This window comes from Anomaloglossus baeobatrachus, chromosome 3, assembly GCF_048569485.1.
Source record: "Anomaloglossus baeobatrachus isolate aAnoBae1 chromosome 3, aAnoBae1.hap1, whole genome shotgun sequence".
Lineage (NCBI taxonomy): Eukaryota > Metazoa > Chordata > Amphibia > Anura > Aromobatidae > Anomaloglossus > Anomaloglossus baeobatrachus.
In genome coordinates this window covers 537,127,065-537,148,639 of record NC_134355.1, presented here as the reverse complement: position 1 = coordinate 537,148,639, position 21,575 = coordinate 537,127,065, and positions in this window count along the sequence as shown.

Genomic DNA, 21,575 nt, shown 5'->3' with positions numbered 1-21,575 from the left:
GTGTACTGCATGGATCAACCTGGTTGTACAGGAATTTTTAGGATCTGGATGTGCTGCTGCAGAAAGCACGGTTGCTCTGTGCTCACTTTTTAAAATAGAAATGCCAGCCCATATCCTGTGTGTTGCATAGACCATACTTCCCTGGTATATAAACACACAAACACACTATGGTGAAAGGGGGGGGTGATTGTTGCTGCTGTCCTGCTGTCTGCCTGCAATGTTTTTAAATACTAAGCCTCCAAGGTGGATCTCCAAGTTGTGTATTGTCTGTACTTGCAGGTTTATGTGTGCACCAGCCCTACACCTGTCTCTCATCCACCTCTATATTTCTTATGTCAATAGTCTAGGAAGCTAATGGCTAAGCCAAAACAGTAGTGATGCACTGTAAAACGTTTTGTTTTTTTCTGTTTTGGAAGCTTTTTGACCCCCGTAAAGGTGTTTTCTCTGCCTTAGGTTTGGCCTCCATTGAATCCAATAAGGTTCGTAAAGGTTTGGAGTTTGGTTTTGGCAAATGGTTTGGCAAATGTAGCTTTTGTTCGGTTAGGCTCAGTGAACCGAACTTTGAAAGGGTCCCTTATCAATACCCTTCACATAATTGTTAGCTGTCTCGAAGCTGTGAAACATGCACAGTGGAAACTCAAGCATTGCACTCAAGCACTCACAATGCACAGCAGAGTAATGAGTGTGCCAGAGCACCCCGAAGCTTACTCGGGTATTGAGCAGTGCCGAACACGCTTGCTCATCAATACTGTTGATATTTAGGTGATAAAAGTGTAGTTGAGAAATCTTGGGGAGCCATTGGGTCACTAATATGGGACAAAAGCAGGGAACTACTATGACTACTGGGGCATGGACACTCTTGTGTCTACTAATTGAACTAAGTTTGAACACTCCAATATTGCTAGAGAATTGTAATGCCTGCCTGGATCAACAGACTCAGATGGGATGTAATGGACAGGCTAGAGGGAAGCCACTCACAAAGCAGGACCCCCAGAACCCTGAAACCCTTTAACCCATATACAGGGATTTAGAATTACACAGGGCCCTGGAGATCACTACCTGTGGAAGGCTGCAGTCCGATGAGAGTAGTCGTCAGGCAGGGTGAAACCAGGAATAGCAGAACAGGGATAGAATCGGCAGACGTAATCAGAAAACGTAACAGAGGTCAAATCCGGATCGGGTAGCGAGGTACAAAAACAGCAAGCAGAAGGGTAGTCAGAAAACACGCAGAAGTCAGCACACAGGAATCACAAAACAGAATGGGCGGATCAGCAGCCAGGAAATCAGAACTATCTCTGGTAGAGGTCAGTAGACAGGAGGGGAACTAAGAAGGGTGTAGTGTCTTCCCATTGGCTGTAGCTGAATGCTGGCAATTTCAGCTGGAAGACACACGCCACCCACAGTTAGCCAGTGGTACTGCAGATCCCAAGATAACCCAGCCCAGTGGATGATCGGAGCCAGCGCCCACCGATGCCGCTGGCATCAACTCCTCTCCCATCAGCAGCACCATCCACAGCAGGAACACGGCGTCGCCTGGCGATCGGAGCAGAAGTCACTGGAGCGGACTCTGGTGGTGACGTAACAAGAATAACGGGGGAAGACACTAAAGTAAGACAAGACTACTGGGCTAAAGGAAATTGGCATTCAGAAATGGAGAAATATTGCTTTTAACTTTGAAGCGATTACACTACAGAAACCTGATTGAACGAAAGCCATTAGTGAGTGACAATTGTGGAAGTTTATATCACATTCAGAAAGGACAGTAATGGTAAAAAAGCAGGAGGTGTGTGCATTTCCATTAAATCCATCTTAAGACTTGCGATCAATGATGACATTGGGGAAAGCTACAACAGTGAGAAGTCAGAATGGGTAAATATCTACGGGGCTGGCAATATTGGTAAGCTATTGCTTGGAGTTTGCTATAAGTTTCTTAACTTGGCTAAACAGAATAGAGGATGAAATGCTGAAAGAAATGTTAAAGGCTGAAAACAGTAAAAATGGCATTTATTATAGGGCAGTTTTAATGACATCACACCTTCAATGAGATATAGTGCTATTTGTGAGTTTTTATCCTCAATTCAAGACAATTATCTATCTCAGTTGGGTGAGGAACCAACAAGAGGAGAACATTTGTTGGATTTGGTTCTGTCAAATCGACCAAATGCAATATCAAATCTGCAGGTCCTTCAGCACTTTGAAAGCAAGGACAGAAGATGAATGTATCTGACGGAATCAGAATTTATCAAATTGTGCAGATTTTTCTGGGAAATTCATTCTGCAAAGTTATTGTCAAACAAACTAAATGTTTTTTGTCATGCTCTGTTATATAAACTTGAGGATTTTTTTTTATTCAATAAATTGGTGGACAAGGGCGTGTGGGGGAGTCTTTATTCAAATTAACTATGTGTGTGATTTTTGTTTTAACACTACACTTGTCAGGTTAGTAATGGGAGTCCTTCATAGACGCCTATCCATTATTAACCCCTGGGCCACTGCTGGTGTGGCTGCTGGCTGCAGTTTTTAGGCTGGGAGCCTTCTCAGCCTGTTAATACAACCCACAGCTGTCTACTTTACCTTGGCTGGCTACCAAAAATAGAGCAGAGTCTACACAATTTTTTTAAATTATATAAATGATTTTGAAAAACGGTGTAGGATCTCCTCTATTTTGATAACCAGCCAAGGTAAAGCTTTACCTGCGCTGGTTATCACAAATAGGTGGGAGTCCCGGTCATTTAAAAAAAAAAAAAAATTCCCTATTTACATTTTGTTTGCAAGGCAATTGCCCCCATTTTGCTTCCTTATGCTGCCCCCTAGCCCTTACTACTACCATTTTACAGTCATTTTACAGCACAGAAGTTTTGGTCTCCATTGACTTAAATGATGTCTGAGGTCAAGATCAGGTCAAGTCAGGATCACAAACCAAACTTTTAACTAACACCTGGCCGAACCTGGCGAACCTGAACTTCCATGAATCTGCTCATCCCTAATCGCTTACAGCTTTTGTAACTCTGCACTATGATGTTCATTGTCTTCAAAAACTAGTATCTTTAAATGGGAATTCTAATGGAGACAAAATAATGAGTTTATGCAATGTTTATCTCTATGGACTATTTACATTTTACACAATACTATACTACATACACATAAAAAGCTGTTGATGTTCACATAGTGCCAACTATAATCTTCTACATTGCTTGTGTGCAGAAACCTGGGGTATGCTACCCCAGTAGTCTGCAGGATCCTTAGGCTTTCTGGAATGCCCTCTGCCGACAACCCACACCTCACACACAGGTGGAGCCCATTCCCTGAGAACTGGGCGCAGCATGTAGAGAGTTAACAGTGGTCAGATGTGAGACCCAATTCCCTTAGCCTGGGGAAGGGGCGTGGCTAGTGGGAAGGGGCAGGGGTTGCTAGGCAGCGTAGGCAGAGGTAAAACGATGATTGAAGGAGTGACAGTTGAAAGGAGTCAGTGAGTGAGAAAGGTGTAAGGATTGGGAGGAAACCCCAAAGGGCGACTAGAAGGTAGTAGCTTGAGGGTAGACAGAGGATCCCAGGTACTATGCACGATGGGGTACTGGACCCCAGAGTAGACGACAGCTCCAGGCGGTCTGCTGATCCAGCCATGTATGGTGACTTCCAGGGTACCACACCACCCATAGGCTCAGAGACCCAGCCTCATATATAGGACCCGGGTGAGGGCACCGAGAAGTAGCCTACCCCACAAGGGACTGCGAGGCCTGTCATACTGGACCCGGAAAGAAAAGGAGCGGAGCGCCGCAGGTCACCAACAGCTTCAAGCAAGGGAACCATCAGCTCTACATGTGCACAGAGGGCTCAACTGGGTCTCAAGTCAGCACCGGGACAAAGGAAAGTCGGTTGACTAGCCGTACAAAATTGCAGTTGCAACATCCAGTGAGTAAATATCGGTTAATCTGCAAGAATTGTGTCGTGTGTATTACTGGCGCACCACAAGGCGCAGCACACCTACATGGGACTTAAGCCCCTACTGGCGGAGGGCGCGAACACACTTGCTGCTATACCATCTGTCCATAAAACCACAGCAGCGGTGGGACATCTTATTACTGCAACCCGCCAGTGGCGTCACAAGTGGCCTACAAAATAGCCCTGTTACCGAGCGCCCCCCAAATCACGGAACAGGGCACGGCCACCTGTGATGGTGATCTCCGTTATCCACCGCCTGGAACCGAGTATCCCAAGGGCCTGGGGTGTGGCAGCTCTCTACATGTGCACAATCTACAGTATATACTCAATTAGCATAAATTGATGCATTTTAACAATTGCTTTGTACATGCACAGAATTCAGGTGTTTTTTTTTTCCCTAGCCATCAAGATCTAGTGCAACTTTGCCCTTTTTACTTAATCCAAAGTGCATTATGATTTATGTCTTGTAATACACATTTCTATTCAGAGGTTTGGGAAAAATAGGCCAGGCAGCAATAAGTCTGTTGATGGATTGTGCTATAAGTTTATAAAAAAGACTAGTAGTAATGATGGACTAGTGTGTTCACCACTGCTCGATACTCAATCGGGGACACTCATTACTCGACTGAGTATCGCAGTTGCTCGAGCGCCATGCTGAACATGATGGGATTACCTGCTAATCACTAGCCATGTTGGCTACTGGCAGTAGCCATGTTGGCTACTGGCATTATTGGGATTTGCAGGATGCTATACACCATGCGGTCTATATTAGACTCAGTGACATGATGCTCGGCTTATTCTACCTGAGAAACAGTGTAGAGATAGATGCTGCATAAAGGAAAGGTGAGGATTAGAGGAATATAACCAGGAAATAGCACCTTACTGTCCTTGCTGCTGCAGCCTATAACCAAAAGTCATTGGTCAGGGCTTCATCTATTCTATTCACTATAAATACCACTGCGTCATTCAGTGTAGGGAGCACTTCTGGAGAAGGGATAGGTTAGGATTACAGTCATTACTGTTGCAATCTAAAACCAAAAGTCCTTTGAAGGGGCTACATGTATTCTATTCCCTATTAATAGCACTGTTTTCTGCACTCAGTGCAGGGAGAGCTGCGGGGGAGGGGTATGTTAGGATTACAGGTGGATAGGCAGGAATTATAGTATTACAGTCCTTGCTACTGCAGCCTAAAACCAAAAATCCTTTGTTAGGGCTACATATATTCTATTCCCTGTTGATACTGCTGTTAGCTGCATTCACTGCAGGGATAGTGCTAGACGAGAGATGGTTAGGAATTAGAGCAGGCATATAAGCAGGGTTTAATGCAAAACAGTCCTTTTGTAGTTATACTGCTGCAGCCTAAAACTAAAAGTCATTTTCAGGTCTAATTACTGTCCATTCTTGGACTCTAACTGATATTACCTGCATTCACTGTAAGTGAAAACTGTGGAAAAAGAAAGCGCAATAGGGTCTTACCCCAATATATATAGGGTGAAGCAAAGAATAATCCTACTCACCAATTCGGGTTGTGACAGTCACAACACCTATAGCAGCATGTAACACCAAGTCCCGGCAGCGGTCCCCAAGAGGCAGATAACAGAGAGTAGTAGAGAATGGGTTTCACAGCCGCGCCAAAAGACTACTGGATTCTTCTCAGATTAATGTTTCTTTTATTTCATAACAGGTCAAGTCTACGCGTTTCAGGAGAACACAGCTCCCTTCTTCAGGACAAACCAGCAAAGAATCATCAAATCAGGAGATTTGATGATTCTTTGCTGGTTTGTCCTGAAGAAGGGAGCTGTGTTCTCCTGAAACGCGTAGACTTGACCTGTTATGAAATAAAAGAAACATTAATCTGAGAAGAATCCAGTAGTCTTTTGGCGCGGCTGTGAAACCCATTCTCTACTACTCTCTGTTATCTGCATTCACTGTAGGGATAGCTGCTGGAGGAGGAATAGGTTTGGAATAGAGGAATATAAGCAGGGATTAGAGCCTTACAGCCCTTACTGCTGCAATTTAAAACAAAAAATCCTTTGTCAGGGCTACATCTATTGTACTCCCTATTAATACTGCTGTTAGCCGCATTTACGGTAGGGATAGGTGCTGGAAGAGGGATAGTTAGGGATTAAAGCAGGCATATAGTCAAGTTTTATTGCAAAACAGTTATTCTATATTTATACTGCTGCAACAAAAAATCATTTTTAGGGTTAATTACTATCCTTTCCTGGAGTCAAACCTTGTTATACACATTTGCTGTAAGGTTAGCTGCTGGAAAAGGGATAGGTTTGGATTACAGGCATGTAGGCAGGTTTAGGGCTTTACAGTCCTTGCTGCTGCATACTAAAACCAAAAGTCCCTTGTCAGGGCTACTTCTATTCTATACTTAATACTTCTGTTTTCTGCATTTAGTGTAGTGAGAGTTGCTGGAGGAGGGAAAGGTTTGTATTAGAGGCATATAGGCAGGGACTATAGCCTTACAGTATTTGAGGCTGAATGATCAATACAAATGTCCCTTGTCAGGGCTATATCTATTCTATTAACTATTAATGCAGTGAAGTTTGCAGGCATATATCATCTATCTAATTTAATATGAGCAAGGTATGTAGTAGGGGACAGGAAATGGACATGCTGCAGATGGTGCATACAGACGACAAGAGCGTGGGCCAGTTGAAACCAATTTTTTTTTCCAAATTTTGGCATCACTTGCACATAGTGCATAGGTTTTACTAATTTAAGAGTCCCACTCCTTAATAATGGGAAAAAAAATATTCTTAGGCCCTCCTTTATTTGTCTTCTAGAGGGTGTTGTATTCCCTCCTAATTTTTGGCAGCCCTTGCACACAGTGCATACATAGGCTTTACTAGTCTAATAGTCCCACTCCTTAAAAATGGGGAAAAATTGTATTCTGAGGCCTTCCTCTATGTATCTTACAGGGTGTATTATTGTTGAATTGTTGCTATTGTGGCTCAATTATTTTTAGGAACACTATGGGGATAATATTTCTCATGGGCAGCACTGTCAGGAGGGACATGTGAGAAAACCTGTGTTGTGCAGAAGTTGAGTATTTGGTTACAGAAATTTCTGCACCATTTCTGCTTCTCTTGACAGGAGAAATGCAAAGTAAAAATGCACTTTTGCCTCTATTGTATGAATTTTTGCTGCATTTTTGCCTCAATTTTTATGTCTTTTTGCATGTGTTTTTCAATTAAATATAGTGGGTGTTAGTAATAAAAAATAACTTTTATTTAAATATATTAAAAAAGACTCAAGGTCCTGATTTTCACCCGTGAATACATATGCCACAATTATGGACAAATAAATACAATTTGGGTATTTATATCAAGGAGTATTTCGAGCTTGTCAGACCTACTCCAAAGAAATTGCAGTCAGGTTTTGCTTTGTCTGCAGGACCTCACTATTAGTTAATTAGCATGAAGTATCATATGACTAAGTAATATGTCTGACTAGTATTTCCTCAAATTGTTATTGAACATATGGCAGGAGTGGGGTGTCATATTATGGCCCGTCCTCTCTGTCAGAAGTTTGTATGGATGTTACCTTAAAGTAGGGCATGGGGTATGGGAAATTCCACAAATAACTTAATACAGCCCGAGGTATGAATCCATAAACATGCTCAGTGCTCTCCTTCCCTTCCCGACGTGTTTCCTCTTAAATGATTCATCAGGGAAATTTTTGGAGGCTGCAGTGTAAGGCTCTGTGCGCACTAGACCATTTTACCCGCGGATTTACCCGCGGATTTGCCGCGGAAATTTCTTGAGAAATGTCTGCAATCTTTGTGCAGACATTTCCCAGCAAATTCTATGAAAAAAAAAAATAGCTGTGCGCACTCTGCGGATTTATCTCAAGAAATTTCCTTGAGAAGAATTTCTCGAGAAAATTTCTTGAGAAAATGAGCATGTCCATTATTTCCGCAGGTACCCTGCGGATTTCGGCAGTACAGCCTGCAAAATCCGCAGGGAACCACCCGCGGGAAAATCGCGGCAAATTCGCGGCTAATCCGCGGCAAATCCGCATGCGGATTTGGTGCGGATTTTTTCCGGACGTCTGAAAATCTTTCACTCCCAGAAGTTTCTCAAGAAATTTTCTTGAGAAACTTCACATTTCTAGTGCATACATAGCCTAAGAGACAAAAATGAGCTATTAACCAATCCAAGTGGTACCGGAGATAGAGTAAATAAAATGCAAATCCCCAAATAATAATAAATAATCCTCATCATACTAAGTGTAGAGTATTACCTTATCAAGGGAGCATGGAGCATATTAATCCCTGTGCATGAACTTCCATGTCACGCTACATCAGGGGCCGCGGTTCCTATAGAGCCCACGTGTGTTAGTGGACTGACCGGTACTTTGATTTCCGGTCTAAACCCTGCTTGATTGTGAAATCTTGCAATATGTGACAAGGTCACATGATCGCGGGCTGAATACATGACCGCCACGTCATGAAACTCGGTCACGTGATTACTTTAAATTCCGGCCACATGCATGCTGAATCACAAACGTCACTGGTCAGGCAAAGCATGACCATGTGACCGCCGACTGGCGCCACTCCCGTAGTATGAAAATTACATGCCAGTAGCCAAAAGTAACAAAGATGATAAAAACGCGATCGTGCAAATTTAAAACCGGCATCTCTTAGCACAATCATAACTTATGATCAAGAGATTGATCACCTATAAAGTCATGTGACCACATGACTTCATATCAAGCAAGGGTAACTGTGATATTAAATGCTGCAAACTATGGATCTAGGCCATGTCCAGCAAAATAACATTATATGTATATACATTTTTTTTGTAAAAAAGGGGGTATTACTATTTACTCTATTATTAAATAGGTGATTGAAAAACGGATAAAACCGTCAAAACCACTGTTCCAAAAACAAAGGATACAGAAGGAAGGAAGGTATTTTTTTGCAGAACTCCTAAAAACAGGACTTAGGTTGACCACATACAGTAAAGTCCAAAAGTTTGGACATACCTTCTCATCTCTAGAACAACTATTAAGAGAAGACTTTGTGCAGCAGGCCTTCATGGTAAAATAGCTGCTGGGAAACCACTGCTAAGGACAGGCAATAAGCAGACGAGACTTGTTTGGGCTAAAGAACACAAGGAATGGACATTAGACCAGTGGAAATCTGTGCTTTGGTCTGATGAGTCCAAATTTGAGATCTCTGGATCCAACCACCGTGTCTTTGTAGAAAAGGTGAACAGATGGACTCTACAAGGCTGGTTCCCACCATGAAGCATAAAGGAGGAGGTGCGATGGGGTGAGGGTGCATTGCTGGTGACACTGTTGAGGATTTATTCAAAATTGAAGGCATACTGAACCAACATGGCTACCACAGCCTCTTGCAGCGGCATGCTAGTTCATCCGGTTTGCATTTAGTTGGACCATCATTTATTTTTCAACAGGACAGTGACCCCAAACACATCTCCAGGCTGTGTAAGAGCTATTTGACTAAGAAGGAGAGTGATGGGGTGCTATGCCAGATGACCTGGCCTCCACAGTCACCAGACCTGAACCCAATCGAGATGGTTTGGGGTGAGCTGGACCGCAGAGTGAAGGCAAAAGGGCCAACAAGTGCTAAGCATCTCTGGGAACTCCTTCAAGACTGTTGGAAAACCATTTCCGGTGACTACCTCTTGAAGCTCATCAAGAGAATGCCAAGAGTGTGCAAAGCAGTAATCAAAGCAAAAGGCTACTTTGAAGAACCTAGAATATAAGACATATTTTCAGTTGTTTCACACTTTTTTAAGTATTTCATTCTACATGTTTTAATTCATAGTTTTGATGCCTTCAATGTGAATCTACAATTTTCAGAGTCATGAAAATAAAGAAAACTCTTTGAATGAGAAAGTGTGTCCAAACTTTTGGTCTGTACTGTATGTTCTGGGAAAGAGTACATAATTAAGAAGATTTTAGGGGCAATTGATGTAAACATATATATATATATATATATATATATGTATTGTGAGACTCATGTGGGATTAGTGGATGAGGGCAGGTATATCTCACCCCGGTATCGGTCCTATGTGACTTAGCCTGGCCAGGATCACCTGGCTACTAATGGATTAATGGGAGGTGAAGGACGGAGGTAAAAGGAATCTGGGAAGTTGGGGGAGGGTCTCCATCTGGGAACACAGTAAGCCTGTCTGTGTAGGAGACACTTGTGAGGAGCAGTGCCTGATGTTTGTATGGTTTAGCTGGAAGGGAGAAGCCCTCCAGTTGGTAGTTAGGATAACACCGTGTATAGTTAGCGCCGGACAGGCAAGGATTTATTTTGTTGGTGTTTTTTCTCTTTTTGTTTATGCTTCACTGCAATAAACCTGACCAAGCGTCAGTTACACCTTGAATTCGGCTGTCTGCCTGAGGTGAATACGTGCCCTTTGAACCCAGCAAAGGCGATCCCGGAGCGTGTTATCACAGTATGTATTGAGTATAACTGGTACTACCTTCTCTATTGAATATAGTGGGTGAAAAAATACTGCAATAACAAAGAAAGAATTGACATGCTGCAGAATATTTTCTGTAGCAAATCTGAATGGAAAAAAATACTCAACTAGTGCACTACACTTCAAGATTCTCATTGAATTTGCTGGAATAAGGATTTGCTTGCAGTTTTGTGACAAAACTGCACTCAAAAACACGATAAAAATGCCCCGTGTGTACACAGCTTAATGGTCAACTACAGTAGTGCTCAAAAGTTTACGTACCCGGCAGATATTTTGCTTTCTTGGCCTTTTTTCAGAAAATATAAATGATAACACAAAATGTTTTTTTTCAAATCATGGTTAGTGGTTGGGTGAAGCTATTTGTTACCAAACTACTGTGTTTTCTCTTTTTAAATAATAATGACAACCAAAAACATCCAAATGATCCTGATCAAAACGTAACATACCCAGGTGAGTTTGGCTTGATAACTAGAGAAGAGCGATGTTCGAGGTTCGCCAATTTCATGTTCGAGTGATTTTGGGGGGTGTTTGAGTCGTTCGACGAACTCAAGCTTTTTACTAAAAGTTCGGCAGTTCGAGTTACATTCAAGAACAGTTCGATCATCAAAAGCGTGGCTTTTTACAGCTACAGTGTGCAGGGAGCCATCGCTGGCAGCCTGCGATAAGCTGGTAACCAAGGTAAATATCTGGTATTCAAGCAAAGTGCTTTGCTTAGTAACCCGATGTTTACCCTGGCTACGTATGCAAAAATCCCCGAAAGCCACACGGAAGCACTTCTGTGTGACTTCCGCCGGATGCCGCTGCAGTCTGTGTCCCGCTGCAGCCCCTGCCCCACGGCTGCCCACTCAGCAGTGTCTGCAGCTGCCGGCACTGTAATGTGTCCGCAGCTGCCCACACTGCAGTGACAGCAGCCACGGGGATGACAAGCGCTGCCGTTAGGAGGTTAGTGAAGTTCCTTACCTGCAGTTTTGAAGTCCTGCCCTCCCGACACCAGCGCTGTCACTTTCCTCCATGGCCGCTGCTTGTCACATCTCCTCTCGCTACTGACCCAAGACTGTCACTAGCGGGGACATCACAGGCACCCGCGATACTTGGTTGTGAAGGCAGCGGTCTTTGAACTCAGTGACAGCTCTGCTATCAGGCGTGCAGCGATCACCGCAGGTAATGTACCTCGCTATCCTCCTGACAGAAGCACTTGTCATGCACTGCAGTGACCTGGGCCTATTGATGTTAGCTCAGGCACTGCATTGCTCTCCCAGCCAATATGGAACATTCTGTTCTTCATTGACTGGGACATTGACTATGGTATGGATCGTCATGGGAACCCCGTGGAGTACACCAGACCTGGATTTGTTTTTTTTTCTAATAAATTGGTGAAAGAGGGAATGTTTTTGGGAGTGTTTTTTCAAATAAAAATGTGTTTGCCGTCTATTTTTTTTTATTGCTGACTGGGTTGGTGATGTGGGGTATCTGATAGACGCGGGACATCACTAACCCCAGGGCTTAATGCCAGGTGACATTACACATCTGGTATTAACCCCATATATTACCCCGTTTGCCACCGCACTAAGGCAATGGGATAAGCTGGAGCGAAGCACCAGGATTAGCGCATCTAATAAATACACCACTTCTGGGGTGGCTGCAGCCTGCTATTTTTAGACTGGGGAGAGTCCAATAACCATGGACCTCCCTAATCTGAGAATATCAGACCCCAGCTGTCCACTTTACCTTGGCTGGTGATCCAATTTTGGGGGGACCCCCACGTGTTGTTTTTTTTTTTTAAATTATTTATTTAATTTAAAATAACAGCGTGGGGTGCCCTCAGTTTTGGATTACCAGCCAAGGTGAAGCTGCCAGCTGTGGTCTGCAGGCTGCAGCCGTCTGCTTTACCCTAGCTGGCTATCAAAAATAGGGGGAATTCAACATCATTTTGTTTTTAAATTTATTTCATTTTTTTGGCTGAATACAAGGCTAAGCACCCCTTAGTGCCACATGAAAGGCACCAAAGGGTGCAAAATTACAAAATGCAGGAGAGTGGGACATTATGTGTCTTTCTGCCATTATAATGACAGAAAAGACTGATAAAAAGTGTAGAAGCACAGGAAAATCACCAGAGCACTCTACGCTGTGAAAAGCAGTAGAAAATGTCACTAGAGTGAACATGTGACCGCCTCATGTAGGTTGAAGCTATGGATCCTGGGTAAATTTATGTATTTTCCCTCCTTCAATTTTTTTGCAGTACGCAAAAAAACAGAAGGCACACGGATGACAAATGGATGACATACGGACCGTATACGGAAAGGGAACGGATGCCACGCGGATGCACCCGTGAAAAAAATGGACCGTTTTTTGCGGACCGCAAAAACGGATCGGTCGTGTGAATGCACCCTTATTCTGATCTGCCGTTTATAAACAGCAGGCATAAATAAATGAATAGTGCCCCCCAGCGTCAGAAAATCTCCGGGGTTTCAGGGGGTAGCTGAGACCCTGGAGATCACGGTCCCCGCTCACGTGATCACCGGTATACACCGTATACCGATGATCACGTTACAGTAAATGACAGTGCCGGTAAAAACTATTTATCTCCCATCTGGCATGAACAAACATGTCAGATGGGAGATAAATCTCCTCCTCGGTCCCCTCTGATCCCCCGGTGATGCCAAAGTGCCCTCCCCGACCCCCTCCCAGAAATCCAGGATGGCAGCGCTCACAGCAGTGCGCCGGCCGCATTCACCCTTCTCCTCTGATTTCTGTTGCATGTGCCATGACACATGTGACAGAAAACTCCTCCCCAGGCCCTGCCAGGTCACCCCCTATAACCCCACCGATGTTCCCCGGTGTCCCACGGTACCTGTGCAGTGTTGATCCCCCGCGGCCCCCTCCTTCACAATAGATGCTGCCGCATGCACAGAGCGGCTGTCAGCTCAGCTTCCTGTGTTCAGACACAGTGAGTGGTGGTAACCATGCATCTGTAAGCTACTGCAATGTCCTGCTCATGAGGTAAGGAACATAGTTGATCAGGAGAGGTATACTACATTTCCAAATGGAGGTATTTGATTTTATAGTTGCCCTGCTGAACGACTACCAAACATGAGAGTCCGTTATATGCCACAAGAAAACATATCTAAATAGCGAGCTCTGTTGTTTAGTATTCATTCAGCTGGATAACTGGACTTAAAGGGGTATTCCATCTCCAAGATCCTATCCCCAATATATACTCGGAGAGAGTGGGTGCAGATTCATTGCACCCACACTCCTCACATGGAGGGTCTGCACTACTAGAAAATGGGGGATATGTTCCCTGACGTGTCCCTCCATATTCTAGACAGTCCAGAGTCATCGTTGGACCCTCTTTTTTTTCCCTTACAATAAATTGGTGAAAGAGGGAATGTTTTGGGGAGTGTTTTTTCAAATACTTTTTTTGTCTATTTTTTTTGTTAGTACTAACAGTTTGTGATGTCGGGTACCTGCTATTTTTAGGCTGTGAAGGGCCAATAACTATGGACCTTCCCACCCTGAGAATACCAGACCACAGTTGTCCGCTTTACCTTGGCTGGTGATCCAATTTGGGGGGGACCCTACTTTTTTTTTGTAATTATTAATATTTATAAAATAATTATAAAAAAGAGCCTGGGGTGACCTCCACATTGGATCACCAACCACGGTAAAGCTGCCAGCTGTGGTTTTCAGGCTATAGCAGTCTGCTTTACCCTAGCTGGGTATCAAAAATGGGGGGACACAACGTCATTTTTTTTAAACTATTTTTTTAAATAAAAAAAATTAATGTGCTTCCCTGTATTTTCATTGCCAGCCAAGGTAATGCCAGGCAGATGGGGGTGGCAACCCGTAGCTGTCTGCTTTATCTGCGCTGAGAATCAAAAATTCCGCGGAGCGCTACATCATTTTTTTTAATGATTTATTTTTACAGTACTGTGATGTCAGGCAATTAAAATACAGGGAAGCCCATTTTTTTTGGTTATTTAAATAAATAATTAAAAAAATATATATGGGCTCCCGCTGCATTTTTTGTATTGCTAGCTAAGGGTAATCCAAGCAGCTACTGGCTGCTAACCCACACTGCTTGGTGTTACCTTCATTGGCAATGGAAAATCCAGGGAAACATTTTTTATTTTTTTTGCCAAAAAACTAAAAAAAAAATGACGTGAGCTTCGCCATATTTTTGTATGCTAGCCAGGTACAGCAGGCAGGTATGGCTGCCCCCAACTCCCAGCTGCCTATTTGTACCCGGATGGGAACTAAAAAAATAGGGATGCCCTTTTTTTAATTATTTCATGAATTTCATGAAATAATTAATAAAAAAATTGACATGAGCTTCGCCCCATATTTGTGTTCAGCCAGGTACAACTAGGCAGCTGGGGATTGGAATCTTCAGCACAGGTTAGCCCGAAATTTCTGGGCCCCTCTGCTGCGAATTGCAGTCCGCAGCCACCCCAGAAAATGGCGCTTTCATAGAAGTGCCATCATCTGGCGCTGTATCCAACTCTTCCAGCAGCCCTGAAGCCGGGTGGCTTGCTGGGTAATAATGAGTTAATACTAGCTTTGTTTTGCTAGCTAGTATTAAGCCAGAGCTTCTTAACGTCAGGCAAGTTTAACCAGGCCATTAAGAATTAATAAAGGGTTAAAAAAAGGCACCACACAGAGAAAAAATACTTTAATAGAAATAAATACACAGACACGCTTAGGGACTCCATGTTTATTACTCCCTGTCATCCCTCCATGATCCATGGTCTTCTGTCTACTTTCTCATTCAACCCATGCAGTTCTGCTACATCAGGCAGCACAGCATGGGAGGAAGAACGCTGCTGCTTCCCGTGCAGTCTATTCACTCAGTGAGTGATTAGAAGCTGCGTGCTGTAAGCGTTGACATCACCGCTGACAGGTGGGTTACCATAGCAACGGTGCTCCGATCACGTGATTCCCAATGCCGCAAGTCACCAACTGTGGCAGCCAGTCCTTGCATGTGGCTGACTCTGTAAAGAGCGCCCACATGCAAGAACGGGGAAGCCAACCATATGCCAGAGCATCTCGCCGGTACACGGAGATACACAAATGAACACCGCGTACCGGAGAGATGCACTGACAGGACCTAGCATGACATCAAAGCCATGTAACCAGTCTGTAGCCAATGAGATAATAGACACGTGACTGGTCACATGCTTATTTTGACATCACGGAAGGTCCTATCAACAGTGCTGGTTACCGGTAGGATGCAGCGATTATCGGAAGAAAAAGCGGCGGGAGACAAGAGTGCAGGATGCGTTGCGGGGACCTGTAAATGTTATGGCAATGTTTATTAACTCTATGTGTACATGTGTAATGTGTTTTTATGTGTTTGTGTTTGCCTCCCATTGTTTTCAATGGGATTCGAGTGGTTCGTCGAACGGTTCGTCAAACGTTCGTCAAACGGCGCCTCTGTTCGGCGAACTAAACCGAACTCTTACGCTAGGGGGGTGCTCATCTCTATTGATAACATGTACAGAAGTTGACACAAATTGGTTTGAAGGGATAATAAAGGTAACATCCTCACCTTTGACCTGTTTGCTTATAATCAGTATGTTTGCAATTTCTGGAATCCAGACAGACTTCTGCATCTTACATCCAACCACTGACGTTTCTTGGTTGTGAGTCATGGAAAAAGCAAAATAATTGTGAACGATTCTACGAGAAAAGATAGTTGAATTGTATTAAACAGGAAAAGGATAAAAAAAAGATATCCAAGGAATTGATAATGCCAGTCAGCAGTGTTCAAACTGAGATTAACAAATGGAAAATCAGGGGCTCAGAAAAAAACAGACCATGATCAGGTAGACCAATACAAATTTCAGCCACAACTGCCAGGAAAATTGTTTGGGATGCAAAGAAAAACCCACAAATGACATAAGTTGAAATACAGGACTCACTGAAAACTAGCGGTGTGTGGCTGTTTCAAGATGCCCAATAATGAGGCACTTGAAGTAAAATGTAAACTACTAGTAGTAAAAGACTTATATAAGCACTTAGACCCCTAATTTTTTATTTAGCAGCAAGGTAGTAGCAAAAACCCCTCCAATTACTAAGGATAAGGAAAATGAAAAAATAATAATAAACCTGCGCTTGAATAAAAAACACAATAAAATATAACCAAGAGGGTTGTTTATCAGACCAATAATTGGTTGAAAAATACTATTAAAAGTTGTGTATTTTTATTTTTCATTTTTAAAAGTCTGTAAATATTTCTAAAAGAATCAATACTACTTATGATACAATAAATAGTACAACTTGGGGGCTACTCATCTTGAAGAAAAATGTGCTGCATGGTTAAATCGCCAGAAGAAAGCTATTACTGTGCAAATGCTACAAAGTATCTCGCCTACAATATGCCAAACAGCACAGAGACAAGCCTCTAAACTTCTGGAACAAGGTAATTTGGAATGATGAGACCAAAATTAAACTTTTTTGATACAACATTAATGTTACATTTGGAGAGATGTCAATAATGCCTATGATGAAAGGAACACCATTCCTACTGTAAAGCATGTAGGTGGATTGCTTATGATGTGGGGATGTGAGAGCTATAAAGGCACAAAAAACGTAATGGAAGTTGAAGGAAAGATGAATGCAGCATTTTATCAGCAAATACTGGAGGCAAATTTGCACTCATCAGCCTGGAAGCTGCACATTAGGGTGTTCCATTTCTCCAAAGTTAAGATTTTCATATGACTTTGCTTGAATCCTTGGTCCAACTCATCTAAAAGATCCATGTAAAAAATTTTAGGGAAATCAATTAATATTTAGGGTTGCACTCTTCGATCACTTTTATCTGAAAGTACTGAAATTCATGAAAATGTATCAACATCACACTCATGTGAATGTTTGTGTTTCTATTATTTTTTGCAGTTAGTTAAACTGGAAATGAGTACTAGAAAGGGAATCTGGTTACTTGAACAGGTGACTGGTGGTGAATTTTTGGGAGCTCGACTCCCTTCCAAGGAATAAGTGCTTTTAGTTTTTATTTACCATCACAAGGAAATGAAAGAAACACTCTCATGTGCTGTTAAATCCTCAAGTATTATGCTACAGGAAGTGTGGAGGAAAGCAAGTGTCCCTGTCAAGACAGAGGAGAATATCCAAACTCATATACAGATGTTATACAAGGAATATCAACATCTGGGTAAAGAGAAAGCAAGAAACAATGACAAAGCAAATATAAAGCGGCAGATTTGGAAAGGTGATCTTGTTGAGCTATTTGATATTGCCAGGCAAAATGTGATGTGATGTGATGTGATGTGATGAATAGCGTACTAGAAGACGATAAAGCATTCCTTATGTCACAAAGAGAGGATCGTATTAGTTCATCAATGAGTGGTGTAGAAATGGTTCTTGACTCACAAATTAAAAAGAAAATAAAAAAAGGAGGAATACAAGACGAAACAATATAAAGAAATCACCAAAATGAACAGGACAGTTTTAATGGAAAACTCTTCTCCATCATCATCATCAAGTCACGAAGAGGACGAATTTTCTGCACCACCAGTGAAATAATCTTGTGCAGGTTATAGATTAAAACCTCTTGATCACACACTCATGGCTACATGGGATTGAGAGCAACTCTCCATTAGACAAGCAAGTACTTCATTTATTGCAACTGCAAGAAGCCTTGGTCACGATGTTTCATGCATTTCCATATCTCCATCTACCGTTTTCCGAGCTCGGGTGATTAATAGAAGACAAATAACTGAGAACATGTAAAAGTCACTGATTGAAAATCCTCCTCATTTAGTCTTACATTGGGATAGTAAATTGTTGCCCTCGGTTGCCTGTGGGAGTGTCAAAACTGTATAAGATAGAGTTGGTGTTCTTGTACCTGGAAAAGATTTTGAGCATTTGCTTGGCGTACCTGTTGCCGAGAAAGGTACTAATGAGCTAATGGCTGAAGTTGTTGTTCAGGAGGTGGACCAATTCAGGCTACGTGATCGTATCATTGGTATATCTTTTGATACAACTGCATCTAATACAGAAATGATCCAAGGAGCATGTATCAGAATTGAAACTGAATTTGGGTGACCATTGTTGTGGTTGGCTTGCTGCCACCACACCCACAAATTAATATTAAAAAGAGTGTTTGGTAAGTGTTGTAACATACCATCAAGTGTTCCTGACATCCAGATTTTCCAAAGGTTCCAAAATCAGTGGAATTCAGTTGATAAGAAGTCCTGTTCCACTATGTTAGATTCAAGTTTTTCTTCAAGAAGAACGTGTGAAAATGGTTGACTACCTCCACAATGTCTTGAAAGATGGCAGTCATCCAAGAGAAGATTAAAAAGAGCTATTACAACTATCACTTCTTTATCTTGTAGGTTGGGATGAAAATGATTTCGAATTTAGGGTTCTATGGGCTGAATGAATGAAGCAAGGTGGATGGCAAAGGCAATATACAGTGCCTACAAGTAGTATTCAACCCCCTGCAGATTTAGCAGGTTTGATAAGATGCAAATAAGTTAGAGCCTGCAAACTTCAAACAAGAGCAGGGTTTATTAACAGATGCATAAATCTTACAAACCAACAAGTTATGTTGCTCAGTTAAATTTTAATAAATTTTCAACACAAAAGTGTGGGTCAATTATTATTCAACCCCTAGGTTTAATATTTTGTGGAATAACCCTTGTTTGCAATTACAGCTAATAATCGTCTTTTATAAGACCTGATCAGGCCGGCACAGGTCTCTGGAGTTATCTTGGCCCACTCCTCAATGCAGATCTTCTCCAAGTTATCTAGGTTCTTTGGGTGTCTCATGTGGTCTTTAATCTTGAGCTCCTTCCACAAGTTTTCAATTGGGTTAAGGTCAGGAGACTGACTAGGTCACTGCAACACCTTGATTTTTTCCCTCTTGAACAAGGCCTTGGTTTTCTTGGCTGTGTGCTTTGGGTCGTTGTCTTGTTGGAAGATGAAATGACGACCCATCTTAAGATCCTTGATGGAGGAGCGGAGGTTCTTGGCCAAAATTTCCAGGTAGGCCGTGCTATCCATCTTCCCATGGATGTGAACCAGATGGCCAGGCCCCTTGGCTGAAAAACAGCCCCACAGCATGATGCTGCCACCACCATGCTTGACTGTAGGGATGGTATTCTTGGGGTCGTATGCAGTGCCATCCAGTCTCCAAACGTCACGTGTGTCGTTGGCACCAAAGATCTCGATCTTGGTCTCATCAGACCAGAGAACCTTGAACCAGTCTGTCTCAGAATCCTTCAAGTGATCATGAGCAAAGTGTAGACGAGTCTTGACATGACGCTTTGAAAGTAAAGGTACCTTACGGGCTCGTCTGGAACGGAGACCATTGCGGTGGAGTACGTTACTTATGGTATTGACTGAAACCAATGTCCCCACTGCCATGAGATCTTCCCGGAGCTCCTTCCTTGTTGTCCTTGGGTTAGCCTTGACTCTTCGGACAAGCCTAGCCTCGGCACGGGTGGAAACTTTCAAAGGCTTTCAAGGCCGTGGAAGGCTAACAGTAGTTCCATAAGCCTTCCACTTCCGGATGATGCTCCCAACAGTGGAGACAGGTAGGCCCAACTCCTTGGAAAGGGTTTTGTACCCCTTGCCAGCCTTGTGACCCTCCACGATCTTGTCTCTGATGGCCTTGGAATGCTCCTTTGTCTTTCCCATGTTGACCATGTATGAGTGCTGTTCACAAGTTTGGGGAGGGTCTTAATTAGAGATGAGTGAACCGGTCCCGGTTCGGCTCGAGGCCGGTTCGCCGAACGGGGGTCCCGTTCGAGTTCGGTTCGTCGAACGTTCGACGAACCGAACTCGAACGTATAGGCTATAATGGGAGACAATCACAAACACATAAAAATGCATTATAAATGTACACAAACAGTTAATAAACATTGCTATAACACTTACCGGTCCCCGCGATCCCTTCTGCACTCTGTCTCCTGCCGCTATTCCATCCGATGATCGCTTAATCCTCCCGGTGACCTGCACTGCCAGCAGAGATGCAGGACCTATCGTGACGTCAAAATAGCCATGTGACCAGTCACGTGGCTATTATCTCATTGGCTACAGACTGGTCACATGACTATGACGCGTCATGTAGGACCTGCGAGTGCATCTCTCCGGTACACGGTGCACATATGTGTATCGCCGTGTACCGGCGACATGCTCTAGCACACGGTCGACTCCCCGTTCCGTTAGGGACCGGCTGACACAGCCGGTCATTAACGGAGATCACCATTGCCATAGCAACGCAGTTAGCGGTGACGTCACCGCTAACCGCGGCTCCGAGAGCACCGTTGCTATGGTAACGCGTCTGTCAGCGTTACCGCTGTTACCGCTGACAGCCAGCAGCACTGATCTCTCACGGAGTGAAGGCTTCACGCTGCTTCCCGATTGTAGTGAGGATTGTAGTGAGGATGAGGTTCCCCAGCCCCAAGTGATGAGCTGGTGCACCTCATCCTCACTACAATCGTCACTACTACTACACTAGTGAGGATTGTAGTGAGGATGAGATGCCCCAGCCCATGATGGGCTGGTGCACCTCATCCTCACAACAATCGTCACTACTACGACACTAGAAAGAAAGAAGACAGAAGAGCAGGATCGTGGAGGGCTGACAGGGGGTAATAAAGATGGAGTCTCTAATGTGTCTCTGTATTTATTTCTATTAAAGTATTTTTTCTCTGTGTGGTGTTTTTTTTAACCCTTTATTGGAGATTCTTAATGGCCGGGTCAAACGTGCCTGACATTAAGAATCTCTGGCTTAATACTGGCTAGTAAAACAAAGCCAGTATTAACTCATGATTACCCAACAAGCCACCCGGCTCCAGGGCTGTTCGAAGAGTTGGATACAGCGCCAGATGATGGCGATTCTATGAGAGCGCCATTTTCTGGGACGGCTGTGGACTGAAATCTGCAGCAGAGGCGCCCAGAAACCTCGGGCTAACCTGTGCTGCGGATTCCAATCCCCAGCTGCCTAGTTGTACCCGGCTGGACACAAAAATGGGGCGAAGCCCACGTCATTTGTTTTTTAATTATTTCATGAAATAAGTGAAATAATTAAAAAAAACGGGCTTCCCTATATTTTTGGTTCCCAGCCGGGTACAAATAGGCAACTGGGGGCTGGAGGCAGCCCGTGGCTGCCTGCTGTACCTGGCTAGC